Source organism: Danio rerio, chromosome 9 (assembly GCF_052040795.2).
Source record: "Danio rerio strain M-AB ecotype USA chromosome 9, GRCz13ab, whole genome shotgun sequence".
In the NCBI taxonomy this organism is placed as follows: Eukaryota; Metazoa; Chordata; class Actinopteri; order Cypriniformes; family Danionidae; genus Danio; species Danio rerio.
Window position 1 is genome coordinate 17,032,108 of NC_141029.1, and position 22,171 is coordinate 17,054,278.

The following is a 22,171-nucleotide window of genomic DNA, read 5'->3' on the forward strand; positions in this document are numbered from 1 at the left end:
GCTTATCTCAGCCAGCAGAGAGTTCAAATCACAGTAATGCAAACTCAGTCAGAGACATAGATTTTCACTTGCAACTTGCTTTAACATGTTTAACAGTGCATGAAATGTTGTCTAAAACAAAAAAGAATGATGCATTTTATGGCTGGATCTGGTTTTATCACATTCTGAATTGGACGTTGAAAATGAGCTTATCTCAGCCAGCAGAGAGTTCAAATCACAGTAATGCAAACTCAGTCAGAGACATAGATTTTCACTTGCAACTTGCTTTAACATGTTTAACAGTGCATGAAATGTTGTCTAAAACAAAAAAGAATGATGCATTTTATGGCTGGATCTGGTTTTATTACATTCTGAATTGGACGTTGAAAATGAGCTTATCTCAGCCAGCAGAGAGGTCAAATCACAGTAATGCAAACTCAGTCAGAGACATAGATTTTCACTTGCAACTTGCTTTAACATGTTTAACAGTGCATGAAATGTTGTCTAAAACAAAAAAGAATGATGCATTTTATGGCTGGATCTGGTTTTATCACATTCTGAATTGGACGTTGAAAATGAGCTTATCTCAGCCAGCAGAGAGTTCAAATCACAGTAATGCAAACTCAGTCAGAGACATAGATTTTCACTTGCAACTTGCTTTAACATGTTTAACAGTGCATGAAATGTTGTCTAAAACAAAAAAGAATGATGCATTTTATGGCTGGATCTGGTTTTATCACATTCTGAATTGGACGTTGAAAATGAGCTTATCTCAGCCAGCAGAGAGTTCAAATCACAGTAATGCAAACTCAGTCAGAGACATAGATTTTCACTTGCAACTTGCTTTAACATGTTTAACAGTGCATGAAATGTTGTCTAAAACAAAAAAGAATGATGCATTTTATGGCTGGATCTGGTTTTATTACATTCTGAATTGGACGTTGAAAATGAGCTTATCTCAGCCAGCAGAGAGGTCAAATCACAGTAATGCAAACTCAGTCAGAGACATAGATTTTCACTTGCAACTTGCTTTAACATGTTTAACAGTGCATGAAATGTTGTCTAAAACAAAAAAGAATGATGCATTTTATGGCTGGATCTGGTTTTATTACATTCTGTATTGGACGTTGAAAATGAGCTTATCTCAGCCAGCAGAGAGGTCAAATCACAGTAATGCAAACTCAGTCAGAGACATAGATTTTCACTTGCAACTTGCTTTAACATGTTTAACAGTGCATGAAATGTTGTCTAAAACAAAAAAGAATGATGCATTTTATGGCTGGATCTGGTTTTATTACATTCTGAATTGGACGTTGAAAATGAGCTTATCTCAGCCAGCAGAGAGGTCAAATCACAGTAATGCAAACTCAGTCAGAGACATAGATTTTCACTTGCAACTTGCTTTAACATGTTTAACAGTGCATGAAATGTTGTCTAAAACAAAAAAGAATGATGCAATTTATGGCTGGATCTGTTTTTATCACTTTCTGAATTGGACGTTGAAAATGAGCTTATCTCAGCCAGCAGAGAGGTCAAATCACAGTAATGCAAACTCAGTCAGAGACATAGATTTTCACTTGCAACTTGCTTTAACATCTTTAACAGTGCATGAAATGTTGTCTAAAACAAAAAAGAATGATGCATTTTATGGCTGGATCAGGTTTTATTACATTCTGAATTGGACGTTGAAAATGAGCTTATCTCAGCCAGCAGAGAGGTCAAATCACAGTAATGCAAACTCAGTCAGAGACATAGATTTTCACTTGCAACTTGCTTTAACATGTTTAACAGTGCATGAAATGTTGTCTAAAACAAAAAAGAATGATGCATTTTATAGCTGGATCAGGTTTTATTACATTCTGAATTGGACGTTGAAAATGAGCTTATCTCAGCCAGCAGAGAGGTCAAATCACAGTAATGCAAACTCAGTCAGAGACATAGATTTTCACTTGCAACTTGCTTTAACATGTTTAACAGTGCATGAAATGTTGTCTGAAACAAAAAAAAATGATGCATTTTATAGCTGGATTTGGTTTTATTACATTCTGAATTGGACGTTGAAAATGAGCTTATCTCAGCCAGCAGAGAGGTCAAATCACAGTAATGCAAACTCAGTCAGAGACATAGATTTTCACTTGCAACTTGCTTTAACATGTTTAACAGTGCATGAAATGTTGTCTTAAACAAAAAAGAGTGATGCATTTTATGGCTGGATCTGGTTTTATTACATTCTGAATTGGACGTTGAAAATGAGCTTATCTCAGCCAGCAGAGAGGTCAAATCACAGTAATGCAAACTCAGTCAGAGACATAGATTTTCACTTGCAACTTGCTTTAACATGTTTAACAGTGCATGAAATGTTGTCTGAAACAAAAAAGAATGATGCATTTTATAGCTGGATCTGGTTTTATTACATTCTGAATTGGACGTTGAAAATGAGCTTATCTCAGCCAGCAGAGAGGTCAAATCACAGTAATGCAAACTCAGTCAGAGACATAGATTTTCACTTGCAACTTGCTTTAACATGTTTAACAGTGCATGAAATGTTGTCTAAAACAAAAAAGAATGATGCATTTTATAGCTGGATCAAGTTTTATTACATTCTGAATTGGACGTTGAAAATGAGCTTATCTCAGCCAGCAGAGAGGTCAAATCACAGTAATGCAAACTCAGTCAGAGACATAGATTTTCACTTGCAACTTGCTTTAACATGTTTAACAGTGCATGAAATGTTGTCTAAAACAAAAAAGAATGATGCATTTTATGGCTGGATCTGGTTTTATTACATTCTGAATTGGACGTTGAAAATGAGCTTATCTCAGCCAGCAGAGAGGTCAAATCACAGTAATGCAAACTCAGTCAGAGACATAGATTTTCACTTGCAACTTGCTTTAACATGTTTAACAGTGCATGAAATGTTGTCTAAAACAAAAAAGAATGATGCATTTTATAGCTGGATCAGGTTTTATTACATTCTGAATTGGACGTTGAAAATGAGCTTATCTCAGCCAGCAGAGAGGTCAAATCACAGTAATGCAAACTCAGTCAGAGACATAGATTTTCACTTGCAACTTGCTTTAACATGTTTAACAGTGCATGAAATGTTGTCTAAAACAAAAAAGAATGATGCATTTTATAGCTGGATCAGGTTTTATTACATTCTGAATTGGACGTTGAAAATGAGCTTATCTCAGCCAGCAGAGAGGTCAAATCACAGTAATGCAAACTCAGTCAGAGACATAGATTTTCACTTGCAACTTGCTTTAACATGTTTAACAGTGCATAAAATGTTGTCTGAAACAAAAAAGAATGATGCATTTTATGGCTGGATCTGGTTTTATTACATTCTGAATTGGACGTTGAAAATGAGCTTATCTCAGCCAGCAGAGAGGTCAAATCACAGTAATGCAAACTCAGTCAGAGACATAGATTTTCACTTGCAACTTGCTTTAACATGTTTAACAGTGCATGAAATGTTGTCTAAAACAAAAAAGAATGATGCATTTTATGGCTGGATCTGGTTTTATTACATTCTGAATTGGACGTTGAAAATGAGCTTATCTCAGCCAGCAGAGAGGTCAAATCACAGTAATGCAAACTCAGTCAGAGACATAGATTTTCACTTGCAACTTGCTTTAACATGTTTAACAGTGCATGAAATGTTGTCTAAAACAAAAAAGAATGATGCATTTTATGGCTGGATCTGGTTTTATCACATTCTGAATTGGACGTTGAAAATGAGCTTATCTCAGCCAGCAGAGAGTTCAAATCACAGTAATGCAAACTCAGTCAGAGACATAGATTTTCACTTGCAACTTGCTTTAACATGTTTAACAGTGCATGAAATGTTGTCTAAAACAAAAAAGAATGATGCATTTTATGGCTGGATCTGGTTTTATCACATTCTGAATTGGACGTTGAAAATGAGCTTATCTCAGCCAGCAGAGAGTTCAAATCACAGTAATGCAAACTCAGTCAGAGACATAGATTTTCACTTGCAACTTGCTTTAACATGTTTAACAGTGCATGAAATGTTGTCTAAAACAAAAAAGAATGATGCATTTTATGGCTGGATCTGGTTTTATCACATTCTGAATTGGACGTTGAAAATGAGCTTATCTCAGCCAGCAGAGAGTTCAAATCACAGTAATGCAAACTCAGTCAGAGACATAGATTTTCACTTGCAACTTGCTTTAACATGTTTAACAGTGCATGAAATGTTGTCTAAAACAAAAAAGAATGATGCATTTTATGGCTGGATCTGGTTTTATTACATTCTGAATTGGACGTTGAAAATGAGCTTATCTCAGCCAGCAGAGAGGTCAAATCACAGTAATGCAAACTCAGTCAGAGACATAGATTTTCACTTGCAACTTGCTTTAACATGTTTAACAGTGCATGAAATGTTGTCTAAAACAAAAAAGAGTGATGCATTTTATGGCTGGATCTGGTTTTATTACATTCTGAATTGGACGTTGAAAATGAGCTTATCTCAGCCAGCAGAGAGGTCAAATCACAGTAATGCAAACTCAGTCAGAGACATAGATTTTCACTTGCAACTTGCTTTAACATGTTTAACAGTGCATAAAATGTTGTCTGAAACAAAAAAAAATGATGCATTTTATAGCTGGATTTGGTTTTATTACATTCTGAATTGGACGTTGAAAATGAGCTTATCTCAGCCAGCAGAGAGGTCAAATCACAGTAATGCAAACTCAGTCAGAGACATAGATTTTCACTTGCAACTTGCTTTAACATGTTTAACAGTGCATGAAATGTTGTCTTAAACAAAAAAGAGTGATGCATTTTATGGCTGGATCTGGTTTTATTACATTCTGAATTGGACGTTGAAAATGAGCTTATCTCAGCCAGCAGAGAGGTCAAATCACAGTAATGCAAACTCAGTCAGAGACATAGATTTTCACTTGCAACTTGCTTTAACATGTTTAACAGTGCATGAAATGTTGTCTGAAACAAAAAAGAATGATGCATTTTATAGCTGGATCTGGTTTTATTACATTCTGAATTGGACGTTGAAAATGAGCTTATCTCAGCCAGCAGAGAGGTCAAATCACAGTAATGCAAACTCAGTCAGAGACATAGATTTTCACTTGCAACTTGCTTTAACATGTTTAACAGTGCATGAAATGTTGTCTAAAACAAAAAAGAATGATGCATTTTATAGCTGGATCAAGTTTTATTACATTCTGAATTGGACGTTGAAAATGAGCTTATCTCAGCCAGCAGAGAGGTCAAATCACAGTAATGCAAACTCAGTCAGAGACATAGATTTTCACTTGCAACTTGCTTTAACATGTTTAACAGTGCATGAAATGTTGTCTAAAACAAAAAAGAATGATGCATTTTATGGCTGGATCTGGTTTTATTACATTCTGAATTGGACGTTGAAAATGAGCTTATCTCAGCCAGCAGAGAGGTCAAATCACAGTAATGCAAACTCAGTCAGAGACATAGATTTTCACTTGCAACTTGCTTTAACATGTTTAACAGTGCATGAAATGTTGTCTAAAACAAAAAAGAATGATGCATTTTATAGCTGGATCAGGTTTTATTACATTCTGAATTGGACGTTGAAAATGAGCTTATCTCAGCCAGCAGAGAGGTCAAATCACAGTAATGCAAACTCAGTCAGAGACATAGATTTTCACTTGCAACTTGCTTTAACATGTTTAACAGTGCATGAAATGTTGTCTAAAACAAAAAAGAATGATGCATTTTATAGCTGGATCAGGTTTTATTACATTCTGAATTGGACGTTGAAAATGAGCTTATCTCAGCCAGCAGAGAGGTCAAATCACAGTAATGCAAACTCAGTCAGAGACATAGATTTTCACTTGCAACTTGCTTTAACATGTTTAACAGTGCATAAAATGTTGTCTGAAACAAAAAAGAATGATGCATTTTATGGCTGGATCTGGTTTTATTACATTCTGAATTGGACGTTGAAAATGAGCTTATCTCAGCCAGCAGAGAGGTCAAATCACAGTAATGCAAACTCAGTCAGAGACATAGATTTTCACTTGCAACTTGCTTTAACATGTTTAACAGTGCATGAAATGTTGTCTAAAACAAAAAAGAATGATGCATTTTATGGCTGGATCTGGTTTTATTACATTCTGAATTGGACGTTGAAAATGAGCTTATCTCAGCCAGCAGAGAGGTCAAATCACAGTAATGCAAACTCAGTCAGAGACATAGATTTTCACTTGCAACTTGCTTTAACATGTTTAACAGTGCATGAAATGTTGTCTAAAACAAAAAAGAATGATGCATTTTATGGCTGGATCTGGTTTTATCACATTCTGAATTGGACGTTGAAAATGAGCTTATCTCAGCCAGCAGAGAGTTCAAATCACAGTAATGCAAACTCAGTCAGAGACATAGATTTTCACTTGCAACTTGCTTTAACATGTTTAACAGTGCATGAAATGTTGTCTAAAACAAAAAAGAATGATGCATTTTATGGCTGGATCTGGTTTTATTACATTCTGAATTGGATGTTGAAAATGAGCTTATCTCAGCCAGCAGAGAGGTCAAATCACAGTAATGCAAACTCAGTCAGAGACATAGATTTTCACTTGCAACTTGCTTTAACATGTTTAACAGTGCATGAAATGTTGTCTAAAACAAAAAAGAATGATGCATTTTATAGCTGGATCAGGTTTTATTACATTCTGAATTGGACGTTGAAAATGAGCTTATCTCAGCCAGCAGAGAGGTCAAATCACAGTAATGCAAACTCAGTCAGAGACATAGATTTTCACTTGCAACTTGCTTTAACATGTTTAACAGTGCATGAAATGTTGTCTAAAACAAAAAAGAATGATGCATTTTATAGCTGGATCAGGTTTTATTACATTCTGAATTGGACGTTGAAAATGAGCTTATCTCAGCCAGCAGAGAGGTCAAATCACAGTAATGCAAACTCAGTCAGAGACATAGATTTTCACTTGCAACTTGCTTTAACATGTTTAACAGTGCATGAAATGTTGTCTAAAACAAAAAAGAATGATGCATTTTATGGCTGGATCAGGTTTTATTACATTCTGAATTGGACGTTGAAAATGAGCTTATCTCAGCCAGCAGAGAGGTCAAATCACAGTAATGCAAACTCAGTCAGAGACATAGATTTTCACTTGCAACTTGCTTTAACATGTTTAACAGTGCATGAAATGTTGTCTAAAACAAAAAAGAATGATGCATTTTATGGCTGGATCTGGTTTTATCACATTCTGAATTGGACGTTGAAAATGAGCTTATCTCAGCCAGCAGAGAGTTCAAATCACAGTAATGCAAACTCAGTCAGAGACATAGATTTTCACTTGCAACTTGCTTTAACATGTTTAACAGTGCATGAAATGTTGTCTAAAACAAAAAAGAATGATGCATTTTATGGCTGGATCTGGTTTTATCACATTCTGAATTGGACGTTGAAAATGAGCTTATCTCAGCCAGCAGAGAGTTCAAATCACAGTAATGCAAACTCAGTCAGAGACATAGATTTTCACTTGCAACTTGCTTTAACATGTTTAACAGTGCATGAAATGTTGTCTAAAACAAAAAAGAATGATGCATTTTATGGCTGGATCTGGTTTTATTACATTCTGAATTGGACGTTGAAAATGAGCTTATCTCAGCCAGCAGAGAGGTCAAATCACAGTAATGCAAACTCAGTCAGAGACATAGATTTTCACTTGCAACTTGCTTTAACATGTTTAACAGTGCATGAAATGTTGTCTAAAACAAAAAAGAGTGATGCATTTTATGGCTGGATCTGGTTTTATTACATTCTGAATTGGACGTTGAAAATGAGCTTATCTCAGCCAGCAGAGAGGTCAAATCACAGTAATGCAAACTCAGTCAGAGACATAGATTTTCACTTGCAACTTGCTTTAACATGTTTAACAGTGCATGAAATGTTGTCTAAAACAAAAAAGAATGATGCATTTTATAGCTGGATCAGGTTTTATTACATTCTGAATTGGACGTTGAAAATGAGCTTATCTCAGCCAGCAGAGAGGTCAAATCACAGTAATGCAAACTCAGTCAGAGACATAGATTTTCATTTGCAACTTGCTTTAACATGTTTAACAGTGCATGAAATGTTGTCTAAAACAAAAAAGAATGATGCATTTTATAGCTGGATCAGGTTTTATTACATTCTGAATTGGACGTTGAAAATGAGCTTATCTCAGCCAGCAGAGAGGTCAAATCACAGTAATGCAAACTCAGTCAGAGACATAGATTTTCATTTGCAACTTGCTTTAACATGTTTAGCAGTGCATGAAATGTTGTCTAAAACAAAAAAGAATGATGCATTTTATGGCTGGATCTGGTTTTATTACATTCTGAATTGGACGTTGAAAATGAGCTTATCTCAGCCAGCAGAGAGGTCAAATCACAGTAATGCAAACTCAGTCAGAGACATAGATTTTCACTTGCAACTTGCTTTAACATGTTTAACAGTGCATGAAATGTTGTCTAAAACATAAAAGAATGATGCATTTTATAGCTGGATCAGGTTTTATTACATTCTGAATTGGACGTTGAAAATGAGCTTATCTCAGCCAGCAGAGAGGTCAAATCACAGTAATGCAAACTCAGTCAGAGACATAGATTTTCACTTGCAACTTGCTTTAACATGTTTAACAGTGCATGAAATGTTGTCTAAAACAAAAAAGAATGATGCATTTTATGGCTGGATCTGGTTTTATTACATTCTGAATTGGACGTTGAAAATGAGCTTATCTCAGCCAGCAGAGAGGTCAAATCACAGTAATGCAAACTCAGTCAGAGACATAGATTTTCACTTGCAACTTGCTTTAACATGTTTAACAGTGCATGAAATGTTGTCTAAAACAAAAAAGAATGATGCATTTTATAGCTGGATCAGGTTTTATTACATTCTGAATTGGACGTTGAAAATGAGCTTATCTCAGCCAGCAGAGAGGTCAAATCACAGTAATGCAAACTCAGTCAGAGACATAGATTTTCACTTGCAACTTGCTTTAACATGTTTAACAGTGCATGAAATGTTGTCTAAAACAAAAAAGAATGATGCATTTTATAGCTGGATCAAGTTTTATTACATTCTGAATTGGACGTTGAAAATGAGCTTATCTCAGCCAGCAGAGAGGTCAAATCACAGTAATGCAAACTCAGTCAGAGACATAGATTTTCACTTGCAACTTGCTTTAACATGTTTAACAGTGCATGAAATGTTGTCTAAAACAAAAAAGAATGATGCATTTTATGGCTGGATCTGGTTTTATTACATTCTGAATTGGACGTTGAAAATGAGCTTATCTCAGCCAGCAGAAAGGTCAAATCACAGTAATGCAAACTCAGTCAGAGACATAGATTTTCACTTGCAACTTGCTTTAACATGTTTAACAGTGCATGAAATGTTGTCTAAAACAAAAAAGAATGATGCATTTTATAGCTAGATCAGGTTTTATTACATTCTGAATTGGACGTTGAAAATGAGCTTATCTCAGCCAGCAGAGAGGTCAAATCACAGTAATGCAAACTCAGTCAGAGACATAGATTTTCACTTGCAACTTGCTTTAACATGTTTAACAGTGCATGAAATGTTGTCTAAAACAAAAAAGAATGATGCATTTTATGGCTGGATCTGGTTTTATCACATTCTGAATTGGACGTTGAAAATGAGCTTATCTCAGCCAGCAGAGAGTTCAAATCACAGTAATGCAAACTCAGTCAGAGACATAGATTTTCACTTGCAACTTGCTTTAACATGTTTAACAGTGCATGAAATGTTGTCTAAAACAAAAAAGAATGATGCATTTTATGGCTGGATCTGGTTTTATTACATTCTGAATTGGACGTTGAAAATGAGCTTATCTCAGCCAGCAGAGAGGTCAAATCACAGTAATGCAAACTCAGTCAGAGACATAGATTTTCACTTGCAACTTGCTTTAACATGTTTAACAGTGCATGAAATGTTGTCTAAAACAAAAAAGAATGATGCATTTTATAGCTGGATCAGGTTTTATTACATTCTGAATTGGACGTTGAAAATGAGCTTATCTCAGCCAGCAGAGAGGTCAAATCACAGTAATGCAAACTCAGTCAGAGACATAGATTTTCATTTGCAACTTGCTTTAACATGTTTAACAGTGCATGAAATGTTGTCTAAAACAAAAAAGAATGATGCATTTTATGGCTGGATCTGGTTTTATTACATTCTGAATTGGACGTTGAAAATGAGCTTATCTCAGCCAGCAGAGAGGTCAAATCACAGTAATGCAAACTCAGTCAGAGACATAGATTTTCACTTGCAACTTGCTTTAACATGTTTAACAGTGCATGAAATGTTGTCTAAAACAAAAAAGAATGATGCATTTTATGGCTGGATCTGGTTTTATCACATTCTGAATTGGACGTTGAAAATGAGCTTATCTCAGCCAGCAGAGAGTTCAAATCACAGTAATGCAAACTCAGTCAGAGACATAGATTTTCACTTGCAACTTGCTTTAACATGTTTAACAGTGCATGAAATGTTGTCTAAAACAAAAAAGAATGATGCATTTTATGGCTGGATCTGGTTTTATCACATTCTGAATTGGACGTTGAAAATGAGCTTATCTCAGCCAGCAGAGAGGTCAAATCACAGTAATGCAAACTCAGTCAGAGACATAGATTTTCACTTGCAACTTGCTTTAACATGTTTAACAGTGCATGAAATGTTGTCTAAAACAAAAAAGAGTGATGCATTTTATGGCTGGATCTGGTTTTATTACATTCTGAATTGGACGTTGAAAATGAGCTTATCTCAGCCAGCAGAGAGGTCAAATCACAGTAATGCAAACTCAGTCAGAGACATAGATTTTCACTTGCAACTTGCTTTAACATGTTTAACAGTGCATGAAATGTTGTCTAAAACAAAAAAGAATGATGCATTTTATAGCTGGATCAGGTTTTATTACATTCTGAATTGGACGTTGAAAATGAGCTTATCTCAGCCAGCAGAGAGGTCAAATCACAGTAATGCAAACTCAGTCAGAGACATAGATTTTCACTTGCAACTTGCTTTAACATGTTTAACAGTGCATGAAATGTTGTCTAAAACAAAAAAGAATGATGCATTTTATAGCTGGATCAGGTTTTATTACATTCTGAATTGGACGTTGAAAATGAGCTTATCTCAGCCAGCAGAGAGGTCAAATCACAGTAATGCAAACTCAGTCAGAGACATAGATTTTCATTTGCAACTTGCTTTAACATGTTTAACAGTGCATGAAATGTTGTCTAAAACAAAAAAGAATGATGCATTTTATAGCTGGATCAGGTTTTATTACATTCTGAATTGGACGTTGAAAATGAGCTTATCTCAGCCAGCAGAGAGGTCAAATCACAGTAATGCAAACTCAGTCAGAGACATAGATTTTCATTTGCAACTTGCTTTAACATGTTTAACAGTGCATGAAATGTTGTCTAAAACAAAAAAGAATGATGCATTTTATGGCTGGATCTGGTTTTATTACATTCTGAATTGGACGTTGAAAATGAGCTTATCTCAGCCAGCAGAGAGGTCAAATCACAGTAATGCAAACTCAGTCAGAGACATAGATTTTCACTTGCAACTTGCTTTAACATGTTTAACAGTGCATGAAATGTTGTCTAAAACATAAAAGAATGATGCATTTTATAGCTGGATCAGGTTTTATTACATTCTGAATTGGACGTTGAAAATGAGCTTATCTCAGCCAGCAGAGAGGTCAAATCACAGTAATGCAAACTCAGTCAGAGACATAGATTTTCACTTGCAACTTGCTTTAACATGTTTAACAGTGCATGAAATGTTGTCTAAAACAAAAAAGAATGATGCATTTTATGGCTGGATCTGGTTTTATTACATTCTGAATTGGACGTTGAAAATGAGCTTATCTCAGCCAGCAGAGAGGTCAAATCACAGTAATGCAAACTCAGTCAGAGACATAGATTTTCACTTGCAACTTGCTTTAACATGTTTAACAGTGCATGAAATGTTGTCTAAAACAAAAAAGAATGATGCATTTTATAGCTGGATCAGGTTTTATTACATTCTGAATTGGACGTTGAAAATGAGCTTATCTCAGCCAGCAGAGAGGTCAAATCACAGTAATGCAAACTCAGTCAGAGACATAGATTTTCACTTGCAACTTGCTTTAACATGTTTAACAGTGCATGAAATGTTGTCTAAAACAAAAAAGAATGATGTATTTTATGGCTGGATCAGGTTTTATTACATTCTGAATTGGACGTTGAAAATGAGCTTATCTCAGCCAGCAGAGAGGTCAAATCACAGTAATGCAAACTCAGTCAGAGACATAGATTTTCACTTGCAACTTGCTTTAACATGTTTAACAGTGCATGAAATGTTGTCTAAAACAAAAAAGAATGATGCATTTTATGGCTGGATCTGGTTTTATTACATTCTGAATTGGACGTTGAAAATGAGCTTATCTCAGCCAGCAGAGAGGTCAAATCACAGTAATGCAAACTCAGTCAGAGACATAGATTTTCACTTGCAACTTGCTTTAACATGTTTAACAGTGCATGAAATGTTGTCTAAAACAAAAAAGAATGATGCATTTTATGGCTGGATCTGGTTTTATTACATTCTGAATTGGACGTTGAAAATGAGCTTATCTCAGCCAGCAGAGAGGTCAAATCACAGTAATGCAAACTCAGTCAGAGACATAGATTTTCACTTGCAACTTGCTTTAACATGTTTAACAGTGCATGAAATGTTGTCTAAAACAAAAAAGAATGATGCATTTTATAGCTGGATCAGGTTTTATTACATTCTGAATTGGACGTTGAAAATGAGCTTATCTCAGCCAGCAGAGAGGTCAAATCACAGTAATGCAAACTCAGTCAGAGACATAGATTTTCATTTGCAACTTGCTTTAACATGTTTAACAGTGCATGAAATGTTGTCTAAAACAAAAAAGAATGATGCATTTTATGGCTGGATCTGGTTTTATTACATTCTGAATTGGACGTTGAAAATGAGCTTATCTCAGCCAGCAGAGAGGTCAAATCACAGTAATGCAAACTCAGTCAGAGACATAGATTTTCACTTGCAACTTGCTTTAACATGTTTAACAGTGCATGAAATGTTGTCTAAAACAAAAAAGAATGATGCATTTTATGGCTGGATCTGGTTTTATCACATTCTGAATTGGACGTTGAAAATGAGCTTATCTCAGCCAGCAGAGAGTTCAAATCACAGTAATGCAAACTCAGTCAGAGACATAGATTTTCACTTGCAACTTGCTTTAACATGTTTAACAGTGCATGAAATGTTGTCTAAAACAAAAAAGAATGATGCATTTTATGGCTGGATCTGGTTTTATTACATTCTGAATTGGACGTTGAAAATGAGCTTATCTCAGCCAGCAGAGAGGTCAAATCACAGTAATGCAAACTCAGTCAGAGACATAGATTTTCACTTGCAACTTGCTTTAACATGTTTAACAGTGCATGAAATGTTGTCTAAAACAAAAAAGAGTGATGCATTTTATGGCTGGATCTGGTTTTATTACATTCTGAATTGGACGTTGAAAATGAGCTTATCTCAGCCAGCAGAGAGGTCAAATCACAGTAATGCAAACTCAGTCAGAGACATAGATTTTCACTTGCAACTTGCTTTAACATGTTTAACAGTGCATGAAATGTTGTCTAAAACAAAAAAGAATGATGCATTTTATAGCTGGATCAGGTTTTATTACATTCTGAATTGGACGTTGAAAATGAGCTTATCTCAGCCAGCAGAGAGGTCAAATCACAGTAATGCAAACTCAGTCAGAGACATAGATTTTCACTTGCAACTTGCTTTAACATGTTTAACAGTGCATGAAATGTTGTCTAAAACAAAAAAGAATGATGCATTTTATAGCTGGATCAGGTTTTATTACATTCTGAATTGGACGTTGAAAATGAGCTTATCTCAGCCAGCAGAGAGGTCAAATCACAGTAATGCAAACTCAGTCAGAGACATAGATTTTCATTTGCAACTTGCTTTAACATGTTTAACAGTGCATGAAATGTTGTCTAAAACAAAAAAGAATGATGCATTTTATAGCTGGATCAGGTTTTATTACATTCTGAATTGGACGTTGAAAATGAGCTTATCTCAGCCAGCAGAGAGGTCAAATCACAGTAATGCAAACTCAGTCAGAGACATAGATTTTCATTTGCAACTTGCTTTAACATGTTTAACAGTGCATGAAATGTTGTCTAAAACAAAAAAGAATGATGCATTTTATGGCTGGATCTGGTTTTATTACATTCTGAATTGGACGTTGAAAATGAGCTTATCTCAGCCAGCAGAGAGGTCAAATCACAGTAATGCAAACTCAGTCAGAGACATAGATTTTCACTTGCAACTTGCTTTAACATGTTTAACAGTGCATGAAATGTTGTCTAAAACATAAAAGAATGATGCATTTTATAGCTGGATCAGGTTTTATTACATTCTGAATTGGACGTTGAAAATGAGCTTATCTCAGCCAGCAGAGAGGTCAAATCACAGTAATGCAAACTCAGTCAGAGACATAGATTTTCACTTGCAACTTGCTTTAACATGTTTAACAGTGCATGAAATGTTGTCTAAAACAAAAAAGAATGATGCATTTTATGGCTGGATCTGGTTTTATTACATTCTGAATTGGACGTTGAAAATGAGCTTATCTCAGCCAGCAGAGAGGTCAAATCACAGTAATGCAAACTCAGTCAGAGACATAGATTTTCACTTGCAACTTGCTTTAACATGTTTAACAGTGCATGAAATGTTGTCTAAAACAAAAAAGAATGATGCATTTTATAGCTGGATCAGGTTTTATTACATTCTGAATTGGACGTTGAAAATGAGCTTATCTCAGCCAGCAGAGAGGTCAAATCACAGTAATGCAAACTCAGTCAGAGACATAGATTTTCACTTGCAACTTGCTTTAACATGTTTAACAGTGCATGAAATGTTGTCTAAAACAAAAAAGAATGATGTATTTTATGGCTGGATCAGGTTTTATTACATTCTGAATTGGACGTTGAAAATGAGCTTATCTCAGCCAGCAGAGAGGTCAAATCACAGTAATGCAAACTCAGTCAGAGACATAGATTTTCACTTGCAACTTGCTTTAACATGTTTAACAGTGCATGAAATGTTGTCTAAAACAAAAAAGAATGATGCATTTTATGGCTGGATCTGGTTTTATTACATTCTGAATTGGACGTTGAAAATGAGCTTATCTCAGCCAGCAGAGAGGTCAAATCACAGTAATGCAAACTCAGTCAGAGACATAGATTTTCACTTGCAACTTGCTTTAACATGTTTAACAGTGTATGAAATGTTGTCTAAAACAAAAAAGAATGATGCATTTTATAGCTGGATCAGGTTTTATTACATTCTGAATTGGACGTTGAAAATGAGCTTATCTCAGCCAGCAGAGAGGTCAAATCACAGTAATGCAAACTCAGTCAGAGACATAGATTTTCACTTGCAACTTGCTTTAACATGTTTAACAGTGCATGAAATGTTGTCTAAAACAAAAAAGAATGATGCATTTTATAGCTGGATCAAGTTTTATTACATTCTGAATTGGACGTTGAAAATGAGCTTATCTCAGCCAGCAGAGAGGTCAAATCACAGTAATGCAAACTCAGTCAGAGACATAGATTTTCACTTGCAACTTGCTTTAACATGTTTAACAGTGCATGAAATGTTGTCTAAAACAAAAAAGAATGATGCATTTTATAGCTAGATCAGGTTTTATTACATTCTGAATTGGACGTTGAAAATGAGCTTATCTCAGCCAGCAGAGAGGTCAAATCACAGTAATGCAAACTCAGTCAGAGACATAGATTTTCACTTGCAACTTGCTTTAACATGTTTAACAGTGCATGAAATGTTGTCTAAAACAAAAAAGAATGATGCATTTTATGGCTGTATCTGGTTTTATCACATTCTGAATTGGACGTTGAAAATGAGCTTATCTCAGCCAGCAGAGAGTTCAAATCACAGTAATGCAAACTCAGTCAGAGACATAGATTTTCACTTGCAACTTGCTTTAACATGTTTAACAGTGCATGAAATGTTGTCTAAAACAAAAAAGAATGATGCATTTTATGGCTGGATCTGGTTTTATTACATTCTGAATTGGACGTTGAAAATGAGCTTATCTCAGCCAGCAGAGAGGTCAAATCACAGTAATGCAAACTCAGTCAGAGACATAGATTTTCACTTGCAACTTGCTTTAACATGTTTAACAGTGCATGAAATGTTGTCTAAAACAAAAAAGAATGATGCATTTTATGGCTGGATCTGGTTTTATCACATTCTGAATTGGACGTTGAAAATGAGCTTATCTCAGCCAGCAGAGAGTTCAAATCACAGTAATGCAAACTAAGTCAGAGACATAGATTTTCACTTGCAACTTGCTTTAACATGTTTAACAGTGCATGAAATGTTGTCTAAAACAAAAAAGAATGATGCATTTTATGGCTGGATCTGGTTTTATTACATTCTGAATTGGACGTTGAAAATGAGCTTATCTCAGCCAGCAGAGAGGTCAAATCACAGTAATGCAAACTCAGTCAGAGACATAGATTTTCACTTGCAACTTGCTTTAACATGTTTAACAGTGCATGAAATGTTGTCTAAAACAAAAAAGAGTGATGCATTTTATGGCTGGATCTGGTTTTATTACATTCTGAATTGGACGTTGAAAATGAGCTTATCTCAGCCAGCAGAGAGGTCAAATCACAGTAATGCAAACTCAGTCAGAGACATAGATTTTCACTTGCAACTTGCTTTAACATGTTTAACAGTGCATGAAATGTTGTCTAAAACAAAAAAGAATGATGCATTTTATAGCTGGATCAGGTTTTATTACATTCTGAATTGGACGTTGAAAATGAGCTTATCTCAGCCAGCAGAGAGGTCAAATCACAGTAATGCAAACTCAGTCAGAGACATAGATTTTCATTTGCAACTTGCTTTAACATGTTTAACAGTGCATGAAATGTTGTCTAAAACAAAAAAGAATGATGCATTTTATAGCTGGATCAGGTTTTATTACATTCTGAATTGGACGTTGAAAATGAGCTTATCTCAGCCAGCAGAGAGGTCAAATCACAGTAATGCAAACTCAGTCAGAGACATAGATTTTCATTTGCAACTTGCTTTAACATGTTTAACAGTGCATGAAATGTTGTCTAAAACAAAAAAGAATGATGCATTTTATGGCTGGATCTGGTTTTATTACATTCTGAATTGGACGTTGAAAATGAGCTTATCTCAGCCAGCAGAGAGGTCAAATCACAGTAATGCAAACTCAGTCAGAGACATAGATTTTCACTTGCAACTTGCTTTAACATGTTTAACAGTGCATGAAATGTTGTCTAAAACAAAAAAGAATGATGCATTTTATAGCTGGATCAGGTTTTATTACATTCTGAATTGGACGTTGAAAATGAGCTTATCTCAGCCAGCAGAGAGGTCAAATCACAGTAATGCAAACTCAGTCAGAGACATAGATTTTCACTTGCAACTTGCTTTAACATGTTTAACAGTGCATGAAATGTTGTCTAAAACAAAAAAGAATGATGCATTTTATGGCTGGATCAGGTTTTATTACATTCTGAATTGGACGTTGAAAATGAGCTTATCTCAGCCAGCAGAGAGGTCAAATCACAGTAATGCAAACTCAGTCAGAGACATAGATTTTCACTTGCAACTTGCTTTAACATGTTTAACAGTGCATGAAATGTTGTCTAAAACAAAAAAGAATGATGCATTTTATGGCTGGATCTGGTTTTATCACATTCTGAATTGGACGTTGAAAATGAGCTTATCTCAGCCAGCAGAGAGTTCAAATCACAGTAATGCAAACTCAGTCAGAGACATAGATTTTCACTTGCAACTTGCTTTAACATGTTTAACAGTGCATGAAATGTTGTCTAAAACAAAAAAGAATGATGCATTTTATGGCTGGATCTGGTTTTATCACATTCTGAATTGGACGTTGAAAATGAGCTTATCTCAGCCAGCAGAGAGTTCAAATCACAGTAATGCAAACTCAGTCAGAGACATAGATTTTCACTTGCAACTTGCTTTAACATGTTTAACAGTGCATGAAATGTTGTCTAAAACAAAAAAGAATGATGCATTTTATAGCTGGATCAGGTTTTATTACATTCTGAATTGGACGTTGAAAATGAGCTTATCTCAGCCAGCAGAGAGGTCAAATCACAGTAATGCAAACTCAGTCAGAGACATAGATTTTCACTTGCAACTTGCTTTAACATGTTTAACAGTGCATGAAATGTTGTCTAAAACAAAAAAGAATGATGCATTTTATGGCTGGATCTGGTTTTATTACATTCTGAATTGGACGTTGAAAATGAGCTTATCTCAGCCAGCAGAGAGGTCAAATCACAGTAATGCAAACTCAGTCAGAGACATAGATTTTCACTTGCAACTTGCTTTAACATGTTTAACAGTGCATGAAATGTTGTCTAAAACAAAAAAGAGTGATGCATTTTATGGCTGGATCTGGTTTTATTACATTCTGAATTGGACGTTGAAAATGAGCTTATCTCAGCCAGCAGAGAGGTCAAATCACAGTAATGCAAACTCAGTCAGAGACATAGATTTTCACTTGCAACTTGCTTTAACATGTTTAACAGTGCATGAAATGTTGTCTAAAACAAAAAAGAATGATGCATTTTATGGCTGGATCTGGTTTTATCACATTCTGAATTGGACGTTGAAAATGAGCTTATCTCAGCCAGCAGAGAGTTCAAATCACAGTAATGCAAACTAAGTCAGAGACATAGATTTTCACTTGCAACTTGCTTTAACATGTTTAACAGTGCATGAAATGTTGTCTAAAACAAAAAAGAATGATGCATTTTATGGCTGGATCTGGTTTTATTACATTCTGAATTGGACGTTGAAAATGAGCTTATCTCAGCCAGCAGAGAGGTCAAATCACAGTAATGCAAACTCAGTCAGAGACATAGATTTTCACTTGCAACTTGCTTTAACATGTTTAACAGTGCATGAAATGTTGTCTAAAACAAAAAAGAGTGATGCATTTTATGGCTGGATCTGGTTTTATTACATTCTGAATTGGACGTTGAAAATGAGCTTATCTCAGCCAGCAGAGAGGTCAAATCACAGTAATGCAAACTCAGTCAGAGACATAGATTTTCACTTGCAACTTGCTTTAACATGTTTAACAGTGCATGAAATGTTGTCTAAAACAAAAAAGAATGATGCATTTTATAGCTGGATCAGGTTTTATTACATTCTGAATTGGACGTTGAAAATGAGCTTATCTCAGCCAGCAGAGAGGTCAAATCACAGTAATGCAAACTCAGTCAGAGACATAGATTTTCACTTGCAACTTGCTTTAACATGTTTAACAGTGCATGAAATGTTGTCTAAAACAAAAAAGAATGATGCATTTTATAGCTGGATCAGGTTTTATTACATTCTGAATTGGACGTTGAAAATGAGCTTATCTCAGCCAGCAGAGAGGTCAAATCACAGTAATGCAAACTCAGTCAGAGACATAGATTTTCATTTGCAACTTGCTTTAACATGTTTAACAGTGCATGAAATGTTGTCTAAAACAAAAAAGAATGATGCATTTTATAGCTGGATCAGGTTTTATTACATTCTGAATTGGACGTTGAAAATGAGCTTATCTCAGCCAGCAGAGAGGTCAAATCACAGTAATGCAAACTCAGTCAGAGACATAGATTTTCATTTGCAACTTGCTTTAACATGTTTAACAGTGCATGAAATGTTGTCTAAAACAAAAAAGAATGATGCATTTTATGGCTGGATCTGGTTTTATTACATTCTGAATTGGACGTTGAAAATGAGCTTATCTCAGCCAGCAGAGAGGTCAAATCACAGTAATGCAAACTCAGTCAGAGACATAGATTTTCACTTGCAACTTGCTTTAACATGTTTAACAGTGCATGAAATGTTGTCTAAAACAAAAAAGAATGATGCATTTTATAGCTGGATCAGGTTTTATTACATTCTGAATTGGACGTTGAAAATGAGCTTATCTCAGCCAGCAGAGAGGTCAAATCACAGTAATGCAAACTCAGTCAGAGACATAGATTTTCACTTGCAACTTGCTTTAACATGTTTAACAGTGCATGAAATGTTGTCTAAAACAAAAAAGAATGATGCATTTTATGGCTGGATCAGGTTTTATTACATTCTGAATTGGACGTTGAAAATGAGCTTATCTCAGCCAGCAGAGAGGTCAAATCACAGTAATGCAAACTCAGTCAGAGACATAGATTTTCACTTGCAACTTGCTTTAACATGTTTAACAGTGCATGAAATGTTGTCTAAAACAAAAAAGAATGATGCATTTTATGGCTGGATCTGGTTTTATCACATTCTGAATTGGACGTTGAAAATGAGCTTATCTCAGCCAGCAGAGAGTTCAAATCACAGTAATGCAAACTCAGTCAGAGACATAGATTTTCACTTGCAACTTGCTTTAACATGTTTAACAGTGCATGAAATGTTGTCTAAAACAAAAAAGAATGATGCATTTTATGGCTGGATCTGGTTTTATCACATTCTGAATTGGACGTTGAAAATGAGCTTATCTCAGCCAGCAGAGAGTTCAAATCACAGTAATGCAAACTCAGTCAGAGACATAGATTTTCACTTGCAACTTGCTTTAACATGTTTAACAGTGCATGAAATGTTGTCTAAAACAAAAAAGAATGATGCATTTTATGGCTGGATCTGGTTTTATTACATTCTGAATTGGACGTTGAAAATGAGCTTATCTCAGCCAGCAGAGAGGTCAAATCACAGTAATGCAAACTCAGTCAGAGACATAGATTTTCACTTGCAACTTGCTTTAACATGTTTAACAGTGCATGAAATGTTGTCTAAAACAAAAAAGAGTGATGCATTTTATGGCTGGATCTGGTTTTATTACATTCTGAATTGGACGTTGAAAATGAGCTTATCTCAGCCAGCAGAGAGGTCAAATCACAGTAATGCAAACTCAGTCAGAGACATAGATTTTCACTTGCAACTTGCTTTAACATGTTTAACAGTGCATGAAATGTTGTCTAAAACAAAAAAGAATGATGCATTTTATAGCTGGATCAGGTTTTATTACATTCTGAATTGGACGTTGAAAATGAGCTTATCTCAGCCAGCAGAGAGGTCAAATCACAGTAATGCAAACTCAGTCAGAGACATAGATTTTCATTTGCAACTTGCTTTAACATGTTTAACAGTGCATGAAATGTTGTCTAAAACAAAAAAGAATGATGCATTTTATAGCTGGATCAGGTTTTATTACATTCTGAATTGGACGTTGAAAATGAGCTTATCTCAGCCAGCAGAGAGGTCAAATCACAGTAATGCAAACTCAGTCAGAGACATAGATTTTCATTTGCAACTTGCTTTAACATGTTTAACAGTGCATGAAATGTTGTCTAAAACAAAAAAGAATGATGCATTTTATGGCTGGATCTGGTTTTATTACATTCTGAATTGGACGTTGAAAATGAGCTTATCTCAGCCAGCAGAGAGGTCAAATCACAGTAATGCAAACTCAGTCAGAGACATAGATTTTCACTTGCAACTTGCTTTAACATGTTTAACAGTGCATGAAATGTTGTCTAAAACATAAAAGAATGATGCATTTTATAGCTGGATCAGGTTTTATTACATTCTGAATTGGACGTTGAAAATGAGCTTATCTCAGCCAGCAGAGAGGTCAAATCACAGTAATGCAAACTCAGTCAGAGACATAGATTTTCACTTGCAACTTGCTTTAACATGTTTAACAGTGCATGAAATGTTGTCTAAAACAAAAAAGAATGATGCATTTTATGGCTGGATCTGGTTTTATTACATTCTGAATTGGACGTTGAAAATGAGCTTATCTCAGCCAGCAGAGAGGTCAAATCACAGTAATGCAAACTCAGTCAGAGACATAGATTTTCACTTGCAACTTGCTTTAACATGTTTAACAGTGCATGAAATGTTGTCTAAAACAAAAAAGAATGATGCATTTTATAGCTGGATCAGGTTTTATTACATTCTGAATTGGACGTTGAAAATGAGCTTATCTCAGCCAGCAGAGAGGTCAAATCACAGTAA